Raw genomic sequence first — 16,017 nt, forward strand, 5'->3', positions numbered from 1 at the left:
GGGAAGCAGCACCAAGTCAGCTTGCTCAGGGGGTGCAGAACTAATTGCTGGAGGCTCTCATCCTTAACACCTTCCCTCTCTACCCAGCCAACTACATCCATGAAAACTCTTGACAACAAATCTCTGAAGCCTAAATGGCTGTATTTGAGTGCAGGAGGACAAAGGCCCCAGAAGCTGATGCACAGCAGGGTAGGAGACAGGAGTGACAGACACATAGCAGACACATGGTTCACCTTTCACACAGGGTCTGGTTTCAGAAGGAAACTAGGTTAAGAAACTGAAATACACTTATTTAAAAAGCAAGTTCTGATTTCCATGGTTCTGGTCCCACCTTGTGGCTCCAACTGACACCGTGATCTCCCATCTTGAAGAATGGCAAAGAACAATGAATGATGAAACCACACATTTGTATTATGGATTCACGGCTGTTCTTCCTTCCTCAGTAAGCACTACATTTGAGATGCAGGAAAGGGCCTATGTCCACCTCATCCCAGTTCCTGTTTCCAACAAGGACCAATAGCAGAGGCTTGGAGGTAGAGGGGAACATACATTAACAGCTTAGAAGTGAAGAAAGAGGGTCAGCAGCTTGACACATTGCTCAGAAAGCACTTTTTATTTTTGCTGTATCTACCAGCCACACAGACATCTCCAATACCCTTCTCAGTTGGGTCACACACACATGCCTCAGAAAGACCTCAACAAAGGGTCATCAGGATGTCAACACAAATGTTCTGCACAAAGCAAGAAGGAAAGGGAAACAACTGTCCTCAGTTTGGCTTCTGTAACTGCAGCCCAACCTTTGATATTTGAATTCTGTCTGTGCTTTCTCTAAATCCCTTCTTGCAGTATAAAATGTAGTTACACTTCCAAGAAATCACTTGGTGGTAATTTAAATTGAAGGAGGAAGAAATTAAGAGATTGATGCAGCTGTGATTTGACATGTGCTGACCCAGGGTCTGAGGAGAAACTTAATGACATTTCCTTTAGGCCAGTCTGTTCTCTTTGCTTCACACTATAATTAGTTTTCCCTTTTAGACATGCAGGCATTGAGCCTAGGAGAGAAAACTTGGCCAGGTTACTACAACTCCTCAACAGCATGACAACAGCACCAATTAACATAGAGCTAACTGCCCTACTGCATTCAGTGCTTTAAAACTAACTAGAAGGCTAACTCCAGTTCAAAGCAGGTATTGAAAAAGAAAGCTTAAGAAATGATCTCCAAAAGGCACGTGCTTTTAAGGGACTCCCCCAGAAGTCTAGCCCCAACTGGCATCTGCATGAACTGACTTAAGTCTGCACATACAAGATTTAAGGAACAGCAGCACAGAAAACCCTGTGAAGTAAGAGGACCCTCTTTTAAGGTACGAACTCTCAAGATGTTTGTAAAATACGTAGCACCCATGGCTAACAGAGCACTTAGTAAGTGAACTACACTCCTGTAGTAAAAAAAAAAAAAAAAAAAACTGTTTTGCTCCTTTCTTTGTTTCATTTGTCTTCAAGCTCAAGGTTTCAAATATTTCTATCATTAAGGTACATTCCACATGCCATTTTAAGTTACAAGGTGAGTAGCACCCAGTTACACAGCCCTCCAGCAGGTCTTAAAGGCACCCATGCCCTTACAGCTAAGCAGGGCTGGGCATTCACAGCCCACACAGCTCCCCATTCAGCCCTGTGAAACTCACCCAGGGAGCACAATGTGGAGACTGAGCTCAGAAAAGCTGCAGAGAAGGTGGGATAAGCAGCTTGCTACTTCCCCTCTGGGGGCTCACAGCTTTTGTGAAATCTTCCTCCAGGTAGCCTAAAAGGCCAACAGTCCCTTAGCCACCAAGAGGTAAGGATTTAGGATCAAACCTAATCCCTGACTAACTCCTTCTACCTGAACACATTGTCTGCCCCAGGGAGATAAATCAGAACCAGAGAGCACCGAGTGTTGTGTCTGAGGCCAGAGGAAAAGAGAACTGCTCTTCCACATTTTCCTCCCCATCAGCAGCAATGTATCTTAACCTTAAGGTGAAAATAAAATTGTCAAGGACTGGTTCAGACTGTGAAACAATGAAGTGCAAGTGAGTTCCACTGCACACCCCACCAGCCACACAAGAATCAAGGGACAAGCAGGGCTGGAAATCTAACACCCACACTTGAGTCAAATTCAGGAGCACTGCAGGCTTACAGTCAAAGATTATTCAAGTGTAAGGATCTGTCTTTATTCAGGTGAATAAGGCTCCTGTCGCTAACCACAGTTACTTCCCCAGCATACCAATTCAGGGAAATTGGTCTGTACCACAGGGCTAGGAATCCCACTCATCAATTTGGGAAGCAAGCAGCAGCCTCACAGAGAAAGTTGTCCCCCCTTAACCCAAACAGGGAAAACAAGGTGGTATTTTATTTCATCTTTCTATCACCATGATTTGTGCCAAAGCTGAAAAGAGTGAGAGCAGCCTTATGGCATTATGTGAACCATGGATTTACATCCTTTCGGGAAATCAGCCCCCAAAAAGTCAATTCAGTTCTTTCTTCTTGGAATCAGCCATTACAGCAGCCAACGCAGAGGACAAGACAAGGATCCTGCTGCCTGGGAGAGACCTGCAACAGTACAGAAACACAGCAGATGGGACACCTACCCTTCAGCTTGCTCCCCTCACTTCCAGGCTTCCTTTTTGTTTCCTTTACAATGTCTGCAGCTAAATGAACACGTCAGCAGAGATGCTGTTCTTAATTTGCCCCTGGGGTGTTCTGCTGACCCTACCAAGAACTATATTTAAATGTGCAATTTCCTGGCTAACTAGGCTCATTTACAGTCCCTTCCCCCGGATGCCTATGCAAGCCTGGTCCAGAATCCAATTAGCTACTATCACTCCTTAAATCAAAGGAGTAAAAAACTCATACACGAAAAATAAAATGAAGAATTTTAATCACATCATTCTTTCTATATATCTAAATACTTAAGACTGCCATGCTCTCTGGGAGGTGGGCTTAAAAGACTAAAAAAGTGACAAGTTTCCAAGGAGACTCAAGTTGCAGGCAGAATAGTTTGACAGGAGAGAATCCATCCTCCCTAAACAGAGCACATTTAGCTTAATGCACTGTAGAGCCAGATGCAGGTCCTAGCTGGCACCCAGGAAAGAAGCAGCTGCCTCTCAGCATGGGAGATGCATAGTAAGCCCAACAGCTCCCAGCCTTGGGTGTGGAAGAGCAGTTGTCATCCATATGGATTTACTGTGAGATAGGCCCTTCGATCTGCATCACCTCTACGTGCCTGAGAGGAATTATGGCTTCAGAGGAGCATAGATTCAAGAGATCCAAAGAGCACAGACCATCCGAGCAACCCTTCTGCACTATGACCATAGCCTGTGGCCACTTCAGTATAGAGAAATGTAACAAAAGACAGCAAGACTCCAAAGATCCAAGACAGTCACCTTCAAAAGAAAAGTCTAGAGGGTATTCAGCTAGAGACCCGGTTATTAGATGACTTCTGGAGTTGTCTTGTATCACACTGCTCCTTGACTGGGTTCAACAGCCACAGCAAAGGTCACTGAAACCTGTTTCCAGTTGGCCCAGCTTTGCAAAGGAGGGGCTGGATTCCCAAGGCCACACAGTCCAGCTCTTGACTATGACAGAAAGGTGTTGCATATATTGTTTTCCTTGCCACACCCTTTACAGCTCCAGCTTTTCCTTGTCACAGTCCGCCACTGATCGCTGTTCAGACTTCACAGTGACCTCAGAGCACCTTCAGAGTCCCTTTTGAGCACACCTCTCCATGCCTGCTGCCACTCAGCAGTCTCTGCTCCAGCTCCTGGCTTCCTGCCTCCATGCAGGAGCTGCCTGTGCCCAGAAAGCCTTCGGCGAGCCCCCACAGAACTGTCCTGCTGGAGGACAGGATTGTGAAGGACAGGAAGAACCAGGCCCTGTGAGCTTAGAAGTAATCAGGAGAATCCTTTTGCCTCAGAGCTGGCTGACTGCAGGTGCTTCAGCCAGGACAACACTTGAGTTCCCAAACGCCAGAATGGCACAGCCTGGATGACATCAGGGCAGTGGAAGTGTCCAGAAGTCAGGGCTTTGGAAAACCTGTACGGCTGCTGGAAATGCCACTTCCCAATGTTAATAAGTAAACCACGTCTGGAACTATTTTGCTACAGTGTATTAACTGAAAAGGTACAAGCAAGCTGCCTTAGCTGCCAGCAAGCATTCATCCTGAACAGTGCAAGTGCCTGTACCTGCTCCTGACAGCCACAGGGGCTTCACTCAGATCCCTGCCTGCCCGGAACCAGACCCAGCATCAGTTTAAGGAACTGCTGAGAACTCACAGGAAAACTAAGAAACCCTTATGACAGTAAGAGGCACCAAGTGACCTGCAGGTCATGAGGATGGAACAGTCCCTTCCACAAGGCTCAAACCAATACACCTGTCTGGCAGCAGTCTGCAGGCAGACAGCCCTGCCAAAATAAATTATTCAAGTACAATAATTCAATTCTCTTCAATTCCCCTTCCCAACACCCCCTCCTTTTAAAGGGAAACAGCTACACATACAGTGCTGTCTGTTGTCAGATAATGCAGAAAGCCATCAGCTAGGAAGAACAAATACTCCAGGAGATAAAGCAAGCCATCATCTTCCCTTGAAGGCAAGTGCAGTGACAACTTGCAGAGAAACTACAGAGCTCCCCAGTGTGCTAAAAAAACCATTCTGGTGGTGAAGTGTCAGCACGTTTCTAGGTTAATAAAACCTGGAGCATGGGAGGAGAAAGGGAAGGAAGGAGATGTATTGTCTTAGAGCCTGCAATGAATTTAACAGCAGGGAAATGTTTCAGGGCAAGGAAATATTCATTCATACCTAAAGAACACTGGATATTAAAGATTCTGCGTGCTCCACAAGCTCTTAATGGAATGAGACTCGGTACTTTGCAGAAGGCACAGCACACCCTCAGTGAATCCAGGAATTAACATCCAGCTCACACCATAAATACCTGAGCATTGCAGCCATGCCATCAGCAGGAGGCTGGTGCACACACACCAAGCATCAGCCTCGAGAGCAGCAAGGGACAGGCCCTGTGTCCTGCAGGGAGAAGGGACTTCTCCACAGGGGAGCTGGGCAGGCACTGAGCCATGGCAGCCCAGCAACACACTGCGCTGGAGTCAAGCCAGATGCATTTCTGTAGCTGAGAAACTGCTCTTTGGCCTCGTATCCTTCAAGTGTCTGCGGTTTTTGACTCTGATCTGGAGGCTTTAGTTTCCATTGATTTGGCATTTCAGGCTCAGTTATCACCTATGCCTGATGCTGCATAAGGATGACAACACTGGTCCCTGGAGCAAAATTTATACTCTTAATGAGAAACCACAAGGCAAGTAAACAGATGTTTGGTGGCTGGAAGCACACACCACAGAAAAACTGATTTCCACGAGTAGGGCATGATCTGATTTTGCCCTTTCACATCTGTGATTATCATTTTGGATGACCACTTCTCAGCTCCTTTGAAAAAGAGCTGAAAATTCAGATCCTTACAAAAAAAAAAAAAAAAAAAAAAGTCAGCTCCATTCTGCAGCCTGACTTGAAGCAATCTATCTGGCATTTAGGAATGAACTCCCAGAAATTGCTATGAATAAGTCATGCCTTTTTACTATTGCTTCAAGGCAAATTACAGGCACTGCTCACATCAATACTGCATGAGAAAGGGAAAAGCAGAAGCCTGATTAGAGTATGGAAACACGCTGGAAGAGATGCCTGATCTCTCTAAAGGCAAGTAGTAATTTGGCCTGATTTGCCAGCTGAAAGCACTGAAGTTCCTGAACTCTACCACAGGACAAAGGCAGGTAAAACCCACACAGCACCTTTATATGGTCCAGGCTGATTTGCAGCAATACAGAGTCCTCCTACATTTGAATAAAATTATTTCCTCCCCTCTCAGATGCTCACACTTCCCCAGTCCCACCTCTGACAGCACTGTGTACAAGCTGAAACAGAGGATCTGACAATTCCAGCAAATCACACCCTGCACATGTAGTCACCCACAATGCAGTCCCAAGGCACATTTCTGTTCCCTTTTCATTCAGCAAGAATTTGCATGGCAAGCCACATCCAGATATCTTCCACTTTCCCAGCCACATATGCCAAAACAACAACAAAAAACCCACACCTGTTTCAAGTCTGTTTTACACTCTAACTTCACAGAACTGGGGGCCTCTGGCTTTATTAACTTCTGCCAGCCAATGTACCTGACAGCTGTGGAAAGGCCTGACCTCAGCACCAAAGCAGCTCATCAACCACGGAGAAACAGCAAGAGGTCAGTGGATGAGTCTTCTGCCTTCATACTGCCACTCACACTGCAGGAACACTTAGTTCAAGGGAACCCAAGTTCCCTGTTCCAGAACAAATATCACAGAACAGCAATACTCAGACAGCATCTCAGAGCCAGGTGTCAGAAGTGCCAAAATGAAGGCTTGTTTAGGTAGCTGGCATACAGGCATGTGTACTACAATCCTCTACTTTTTTGTCATCAAATCCAGCTGCCTTTTCAGATATCTCAATTTCTTTGGCACACGGCTAATGCCTTCTGTATCAAAACTATCCAAACCCAGTTCTTACTCTCTTCCTCTCAGTTTTTTCCCAGTCTGATTTGCAGTTATTCATAAGAGACAGGGAGGGAAGCGCTGAAGAAGCAAAGCACTTTTCCAGAGTGGCAGTCAACCTATGCCAGGGGTAAAACCATCGATTTCCTTCCATGTTACATCCACCACTTTTCACATGCTGCAGCTCCTTCCCTAATGGAACTGTGATTCATCCTTAGATTCATCCTAGGTTCCTGACAAGGACACAGCTTCCAGCTTCTTGCCCACAGACAGGCAAAGCCTCATGTGCTAGAGCTGTGCATGGGGGAGTTTGGTAGCAGAGACCTACCATGAAGCAGCAGCTACAGATCTCTTCCAGCAGGGCTTCCATTGAGCATCCCACAACCTACAGGTGGGAGAAGGAAGCACCCACACTGAAGCTTTTATCTTAGACTATTGTGCTGTTAAGCCCTTTAAGTTAATAAGGCAACAAAAACGACAGGGTTGATAGAACCTTTGCTGCATTCACAAAGACAGCAAGGTAAAATTGTGAATCAGTTGAGTAACGCAGGAATAAGGGAGGAACACCAGCCACCAGAACAGCAACAGATGGCTGCATAGCACTGCTCTCATACAGCGTTCAGCTGCCAAATGTAGGTACTGAAGTCCAGGTCAGTAGAGCATGATCTCACACTCCTTGGTATGACTCATTTGTATCCCCATCGCAGAGGCTAACAGTTGTAAATCCAACACTAATGCAACCTCAGAAGGTATTATTCAGCCTGGGCTTCCCCAGCATTTCTTTACTCCTCTCTTCCCCACCCCAGCTGAGCCCCTCATGTCTGCTCTGTTTAACACCTTTGCTATGCACAACAGTGTTTGAGTCCATCTGTGAATTGGGGCTTCATGTTACCAAGGAAATCCATAGCAGAAGGAAAATGAATCAATCTGTGTTAATATCCTACATAGTATACCAGCCTTTTGCAATTCAGAGCTTTGTGGGTCTGTAGGAAATGCATCTATTTAGTATAGAGTTCAAGAGTCATGGCAGAAATAATGTGAAGTAAGAACACCAGAGGCAATATTTTTTTTTCCTTTGAAGGTGAAGAAAATGTTATCCACAGAACTGTGCAAAGATGCACAGTGAAAGAGGGGCCTAATAGTTATTCATAGTATATCATTAAATGTCCTCACAAGGTCACACAATTATGGAGCCACTTGGCTGAGAAAAAACAAGCAGTCAACCCTAGAAACATACGTGGGATATGACACCAGAATCAGGATTCAGGGAGCTGCTCTCATCCTCCCACCTTGAGAAGCAACTCCGTGCTTCTGACCATCTATTTAAAAAAAAAAAAAAAGCAACAACTCTTCCACCCCAGCTCTGCAGCAAGGACTCCAATCAAGAATCCAGGCTTTTCTGCCAGCTGAAAAGGATGGGGTGTGATCCTGCTCATCTACAGTGGTGTGGGAAAGCAGAGACTAACAGGGAAAAGCAACTGCAGAAAGCAGCAATAAAAGAAATGAGTGAGGCCCGTGAATTTGGTCCACTGACCTCAGGGAAGTAGCTGCCTCTCAACAGTGGTATCAGCAAAACAGAAGGCTAGGCTTCTATGGCCTTCCTGTTTGGAACCTGGCCTGCAAAGTGTGCAGGACAGGAACAGGAAAGATGGAAGGGCACTTCCATCTCAGAAAGGCACACATACACGTGCTGCTCCAGCACAGAATGGCACATCACAGCCTCACTGTTTGTATTAACACCAGAATAATTAGAGCAGTCACTGTTAACTAGCTAACAACTTCACCATATACTCTGAATAGCATTGAAGAATTAATTACAACACTTCAGAGCCTTCCCTGAATGCAGCCACTGATCTACAGAAAACACTGAAACCAACCCAGAGACAAACAGGCTAAATTAATCCCAAATGGCTTCTGGAAAAAACCACACAACTCCCTCTGAGGTACTCACTCTAAAATAATGCCTGTCCAGGGCAGCAACCCAACAGAAACAAGTCCTCAGCAAACCACACCTTTATCACAAGGCATGACTCAGCTCACGAGCTGGTTGCCATCAGAAAATAAAATACAGGGATTTATTTTCAGCCAGGTTCACTCCCAAACCAGCAAGTTTCCAGGATGAGAAGCTCTCAGCTGCCATGGGACAGCTTTCCCTTTCAACTGCAAGTCTCAACTCACAAACACAGTGTCCTCAAAAGGTTTTGACCTTTCAAGAGAACTTCCCCATCCAGGGACACAAGCACATAGAAGCAGTGAAATCATTCTCCAGTGTCACATATTTGACACTTATGACAAATATTTATACTTCTCCATCTGTTTCTGTCTCTATCACTTATGCCAAATATAAAATTGAAGCCTGAAATTGAGTACAAAAATGTTTCTGAAGATTTAACCCACTCTAAGAAACATTACCAGCAAGTTCAGCAAATCCCTAAGCAAATTAGAAGTACAGCTAAGCAGTGTTTGACTACACCCTGTCATTAATGATAAACTTTGTCTGACGACCATATTTGTGTAGGTTACAGGAAAAAAAAAAAAATGAAAAGCAGCACCTCAATAGCTGGAAAATAGGAAAGGCAGAGTCAAATTCCCAGATGGTTTTGGTTTCGTGGGCTTTTTTTGTTTGTTTGTTTGGTTTTTTTGATAGCCTGAAGTTTAATCCTGGGAAAAAAGTTACACTTGTTCATTTGTGGCAGCCCTAGAAGTAAGGCACAAGCCTTCCCTAGGGGACCCCCTTGCTTTGCCACAGCTTCTGTTTCACCTTCAAACAAACAAATCTGCAATTCCCATCTAGTGTGTATGTCCCTAACTAAACATTTTTTTTATGATCAAGGACAATCCATAAAGACACCACTTGTGTGTCTTTAATATAATCACACAAGTCTGAAAAACAGTTTCTGGAGATAGAGAAAGGTATGCATACCACCTTACACCTCACCAGCAGCCACAGATCAACAGCCACTCTCCCACACATCTATGATGTTTCTTCCCATTTTTATCTTCCAGCCAATTTACAGTTATCTTCTCTTAAGCACTTCAGACAGTTTTTTCCAAGCACATCAAGCTTAACCACTGTCTTAATTAAAACCACATGCTTAATTACATTATTTGATATCATTCATACATCCACTGTACGCAGCACTTTGATGCTTTATCATAAAGATTATAACTACTTCAGATCTGCCACAAATGACTGAGTTATGTCAGCAATTGCTTCTATACACTTCAATCCTCCTCACTGCTTTCACAGTTTAACTGCCTGTTAGATGACTGGGTCACCTACCTGCTCAGACACTTGCTACAGGATGTCACTTGCTTTGAGAAGCTAGTGACATAAAATGATTCCATATCAGAGAAGAGGAATTTAAAGCTATGAAGAAAAAAGCTCAGCAGAAGAACCTGAACTTGAAGAACTTGGTGAAGACTGTCTGTCTACCTTTCCTGAGATGCATTTGCTTTCTTATTTTTAAGGCATAACCCAGTAACATTTAACCTTTTTAACATTAATATCTAATTTAAATCACATGCAACCCAGGCCTTGCTTTTGGCAAGCAGCTGATGTGTAACTTGCCTCCTCACTGGCCCTCAGTTAACTTGCTGCACTGCCTGCCTTCTCCAACTGCCAAACTTCAGCAGCAGGGTAGGGCTGGGCAGCAGCCAGCATCTGCCAGAGCACAAGTTAGAGGACAGTGCAAAGTCACCTAGAAGCAGCATTTGCTCACTTTCCTTCACACAGGTGTCAAAGAAGAGCTGCTACTCAGTGCAACCTTTGCTACTGACCTCAAGTAAGCCATTTTCCCCTCCCATTATTTGTCTCCTTACACTGCCTGCATGCACAGCATTGGCACAGAGCCCCAAAAGGGAACCGTATCCCCCCATAAGCAGAAACTGCCTCCTCCCCCCACATCAGTGTTTGTTGGTGCTTTGAGATCAGCTGAACAGAACCATCTACCCTCCTGCTCATCGGCTACCTTCAGCAATGGGCAGGCTCTCCCCAGACATCTTCTCAAGGCAGAGTAATTGCACATATTGATTTCAGATGTTATCAAGCCAACTGCCTTCCACAACTCCAACATGGGCACTAACCCGACTGTGAGCTCCCCACTAACACACATCCCTTCCACCCCAATAGTGCAGCATGCCCTGATTTGCACCAGATTTCTCCTCTCAGCCAGAGACATACTCTGGAGACCCAGAAGTCATCTAGCTCCCCCAGCTTTTATGGTAGCTTTTCCTGAAGCTGCCTTTTCCTACTGCAGGTTCACAGGGAGTCTGTAAAGGCTCTAAGATCAGCACTGACACTGCATTGAGACGTGGCTTGCAGACTGGACCATTCCTTTCACAGTTAAAAAAGGCTGGCACAAACAACTGGGTTAATACAATGTTCAGTAACTTCAGGAAGCAAATACCAGCAAAAGACAGTACTCTGGCAAGCAGACTCTCAGCTGAAGCACTGAGTGGCAAGCTCAGCATAGTGCCACTTCTTCAAACCCAGCCAATGTCTAAACCGCATAAGCTCCAGTGGTGACTGCTACTCAAACAGCACTTCTTCACAGCAACCAGAACATTGCTATGCCGCCCTTTTAAACATTTTGTCTGCTGCAGCAGGACCAGAATTACACCAGGATTAGCAGCAGATATCCAACTGCAAGGAAGACCATTGCCCACACATGGTTTGAGAGAGAAAGTATCTATCTTCAACAGCATCCATCATAGGGCTGTAGTAGTGCACTGTGAATGGAAGAGAAAAAAAAATATTCTTCCAATGCCTGGGCCAGCACTACGGTCAGATCTGCATGACCTGGGACTCACAGGGTCTGCAGTACTCCCCCACTTTCCCCTGTCCAGTTCCATCAGCTGATGATTTGATTAAAAAAATAAAACCTTGCACACAGATGATTCTTGCTGCTCCCCACCCAAAACCTCCCATCCCTTTATGCAGAATTAGTCAGACTGCACATAAACAAATTGTCTACAGTGTAACCAGTGACACACTGAGTAGGAACAAGGACTGGTTTTATACATGGTATATAATTTATCACTAAAGGCAAACACCCCATAACTTTCTTGAAACATGTTGAGCCCCTTAAGGAACTCCTCCTCACAGCATAGCAAGATGCTTTCCCTCTTAGAAGAGGTAAGGACTTTGGCTGAGATTTGTATGCACACAAGCAGGATTCAGCATCCTTGTACTCACCAAGCTGGCAGCTGCAGGGTGGCACACAATCAAGCAGGGACCCTTCTGCTGTTCTCTCATCTGTATCTAAAAAAGAAAGAACCTGAGACTCTTCCTTTGATCTCTGCAGCAGCGTTTCATTCATAGATCCAGGAGCATGATAACGTTTTATTAGTTTAAAGTAAAAGATACAAAGCTTCTGTGGGAAGAGGAGGCAAGCCCTATATTGCAGGCTGACCAGCTGCCCACTGCAGACACCTCTCAAGAGCCCCTGAGAAACTTCACAATCCTTCCCGGCAAAGAAAAACTGGTCTTTGAGAACCAGTTAGTGCAAGAATCTTGTGCCAGGCAAAGACAACCAGCACTTCAAGAACACTTCATTAGAAGCACTGGCTCAGAAACCTATGGCAGAAGTTAGGTTCAAACAATGTGCAGCACATCATTACTCACTAGGGCAATACTGGGGCAGACAAGAACTCAGGACACCAGGTCCTCTCACAGTTCAGCTCCAGAAGAGACTGGATAAACTGAGAGAGCAAGCTCAGCCCGCTCTCTTCATAGGAAGATGGCCAAGGTGCCATCCTACGAACAATACCACAACTCATATCAACTCCAAGCACACCAACTCCAGCCACTGAAACTTATTCCAAAAAGCAAGAAGAAATAGCTGGAGACGGGTCCAGAACAGAAGCACTCCAGGCAGCGAACAAGGCAACCCCACTCAGCACCTACTGAAGCTTAAAGCCCAGCTCTCACATTGCATTCATAACACGCCTGAACTCCTCGCTGGAACGATAAGAGGCCAGTGCTGACGCTCCTGGTTGCTAAGATCTGGCCTTCTTCAGGAAAGAGCCAAAGGAGCACACTGAGGAAAGCAAATTCCTGCTGTGCCTGGGGACGGTGCAGCACTGTGCCACAAACCAGCACTCTGCTTTCGGGCTTCCCCTGCCAGCAACAGAGATAACAACTCCCTTCTTGCTTCACCCAGCTCCAAAAGCAGCGCTTCAAAGCAGCCCGCGTCAGACGGCACAACACACCGGAGACTGCCGCAAGTTGACACCTTATCGGGAGCGGCAGCGAGAGCCGCATTGGGAATCGCGGAGCCTGTTGGAAAGGAAGCAGTTTCCCACCGCGGGCACACCGCTCACAACCCGGCTTTCGGAAGGATTTCCCCCCCCCCCTCGTCTATTCCACATAGCCGGAGCCCCAACCGCTGCTCCCATCACAGCCCCGGGACGCCGCGCGCTGACGCGGCCCCGCATTGCCCTCAGGCTCCTCACGCAGCGCGGCCTACGAGGCCGGTCAAGACGGACCCCGGCTGAGGCGACGGACGCAGGGAGGCTCCGGGCGCGCTCCCGCCCTTCCCGCCCGCTCACCTGCCCTCGGCCACGCGCCGCTCCGCTCCAACGTGCCGCCGCTTGCAGCGCCCGGACAAACTCCCCGGCACGCGCCCTATCAGAGCGCGCCGCCCCTCGGCCGCCCGCCCTCCATTGGCCGCGCGGGATCGGAGCCCCCCGCCCGCCGCCTGTAAATAACCGCCCGCGCGCGCGCTCCTATTGGCTCGCGGCGGCCGCTCCTCTCGCGGCGGCCGTTGGCCGTGAGGTGAGGCGAGGCGGCGCCCGGTGCGCTGCGGCGGTTGTGAGGGAAAACCCTGTTTTTTGAGGGGGCATTTGTCCGTGTTGTAAAAACAACAAGCACACCTGAGGCTGCGGGGTGAAAACACGGGGGTTTTGGCTATTTAGCTTGGCGAAGTGTAGCTGGTAGCCCAGCGCTGCTATGGAGCAGAGGTCTGCTGCGTGCAGGGAGCCGTTTCAGGCTGTGAGGGACAGACAGTGTAGGGATCACGGAGTCCTAGAGGATCCCAGGTTGGAGGGGATCATCAATTCCAACCCCCTGACAGTGTGAGGGATGGACTGAGCAAGTACGTGTGGCTGCTGGCTCGATTATTAAAGAATTCTTGCATCCAGCTAAATGATTCCTATATTAGAAACCTAGGAAGGATCATCAGAGAGAAAACCCAGAGGAGAACACTCTCCACGAATCAGAAACATTGGGGCAGAGAAGAACTCTTGGATCTGGTGAAAGCAATGTGATGTTAACTAGAGGGAGGTTGGTACAGCCTGCTAATTCTGGTTTTTACTATTAGCAGTTTAATTTTTAGTCCCTTTCAAATACAAATGGTGCATTGAGGGCATGGCTTCTGAAGGGACCCAGCTGGATTTTCCACCGTTGGATAAATTATCTGCCCTTCCAGGCCACGTTTGGTCTCTGCTGAAGGCAGCAAAGCTGCTGTGGAGAGGCATCCTTGTAGCAATTTTGGGTCCAAAAGTGGCTTAGGTCTGTGTTCATGGTGCCACATCCTTTGAGGAAGGCAGCAGTTTCAGGATCACATTGAAGAATGCTCTCATTCCCTCAGAGCCTTGGGTTTGTCTTTGCACCAAGGCAGGGCTGGTTGCCTGTGCAGCAGGCAGCTTGGGGACACAGCATCGCTGGCTTCACACCAAATCAAACAAAGGCAAGGAGAAATCAGTTCAAATCCTGGCACCACCTCTGCTGCTCGTTGTCAATTCTCATTCTAATTCAGCTAGAAGCACACACGTGAAAAAAAGGCCTGTGCAGCAGTGGCACCCATCTCATCTCCATGGTCCATAGCACAGGTCCCTGCGTGCACAGCTATGCAGTTGGGTTTCAAATCCCTGGCGTCCTTCTCTGAAAGATCCAAATGTATAAATATAAAAGCCCCATTTCACAGGGACATCCTGAATAACTAGCAGGGTCTTGCTCATACAGGTACAGCTTAGTTTCTCTCCAGCAAGGAAACGTTCAACTTCCAGTTCTTTTTGCCGTAACTGTTGCCAAGAAACGTTTTCAGGGGCTTCAGAAATCATTTGGAATGCTTCACTGTGAACTTTGACATGCCCAGGAGATGACTAAGAAGTGTTGAAGATTGTCCCCTAAAGACCTGTCTCCTTTAGCATCAGTCACTTTAATGAAACAGTGACACCTGAAACAGTCTTAGCACCATCACTAGGGTTTGAAACTTTTGCCTCAGGCGATGGCACTTATCCCAGTGTAATAACTTGGGTAACAATCCTCTGTCACAAGCTGCTATTTCTCCCAGAAAACAAAACCCATGTGCCTCGGTTTCCTCTTTCACAACACATAAGTGGTTGCACTACAAAGCACCAGTGACCAGTACAGAGAGTCCCAGATAACGTTTAACTGATGCTTCTACCATGAAGGCTGTAAGAAGGTTAAAATAAGGCTTTGGTATTCTGTTCATTAATGGTTCGGCGTAGAATGGTCAGTAATGAGTATTTCCTATACACCTGGGTTCAAGGACTGCTGGTTAACCTGTCCCTGATTTATAGTCACCCAAGGGAGGCTTCACATTTTCCCAGGCATTTCCCAGGTGTGCTTGGTAGAAAAGAGTTGAAGCCACCTTTTCTTTAAGAACAGCATGGGCCACGACTCTTTGTGGTGCCATAAAGCAGAGCAGAGCTGTGCTGAGTGCTGCCAGCTGGAGTGGTCCCTGTTCACCAGCACTGAGGAGCTGCTCCATTGACTTCATGGCTGCTATATTCAGAATCCACTTGTCCACTTTTGACTTTTATGTTTTCTAAAATTAGCCAATAAAGCAATTAGAAATAGATAACAGGAGGAGAGAGGGCTTCACCAGTGAAAGAGAAAGAAAATAGCATGGCATAATTGGGAGCTGGCAGCAGCGAAAATGAGCTGTACCAACTTACTGCCACTGGGAGTATGACTGCAGGCACAGCTGCAGATGTCTAACGTGGTAATGGCAGAGAGGGACCTTTCCCCACGCAGTACAATCTGGCCGGTTAGGACAGAAAGAAATAAAACCATCATTGAGTGCTGGGAGGACGTAAATGTTGCTGTCAATCCTGAGGATATATCCAGCTGAATGTCAAGAGAGGAAGGGAATGATTGTAACCAGAAAATTTCAAGCTGGAGAACTGGGTTAAATATAAAAGGGAGTGCCAAAGAAGGAATGAGTGGGTTCAAAGACAGGAGAGATCGTACAGGAAAAAGGTCATCTCTTTTTCAGCATTACTCGTTCTTAATTTGCATTGTTATGGTGTATAGAAGCACCAGGTGGAAATGGTGGCCTCATTGTGCTGGGAATTGTGTGCAAACATAATGATCAAATGTTGCCAGCTCTGCAGAGGCTGAAATATCATTCCCCATCTCTGCAGAATCACTAACCAGTATAATTATTGCAGAATAAGTTTTTCTGCAATCGCTCTTCTGGAATATCT

General features: G+C 46.6%; 1 protein-coding gene across 2 annotated transcripts in view; it reads right to left on the bottom strand.

Annotated features, from left to right (window-relative positions):
* Positions 1–13,239, bottom strand: part of CAMKK1 (calcium/calmodulin dependent protein kinase kinase 1) — an 87,541-nt gene extending 74,302 nt beyond the window's left edge. For both annotated transcript variants that reach the window (XM_052688729.1, XM_052688728.1), the window contains exons 1-2: positions 13,114–13,239; positions 11,759–11,824 (exon numbers count right to left, since the gene is read on the bottom strand). The gene's annotated coding sequence lies outside the window, so the exon portion shown is untranslated. The remainder of the gene's footprint in view (positions 1–11,758; positions 11,825–13,113) is intronic.
* Between the last annotated feature and the right edge of the window lie 2,778 nt (positions 13,240–16,017).

Source organism: Tympanuchus pallidicinctus, unplaced genomic scaffold (assembly GCF_026119805.1).
Source record: "Tympanuchus pallidicinctus isolate F22 unplaced genomic scaffold, pur_lepc_1.0 scaffold24, whole genome shotgun sequence".
In the NCBI taxonomy this organism is placed as follows: Eukaryota; Metazoa; Chordata; class Aves; order Galliformes; family Phasianidae; genus Tympanuchus; species Tympanuchus pallidicinctus.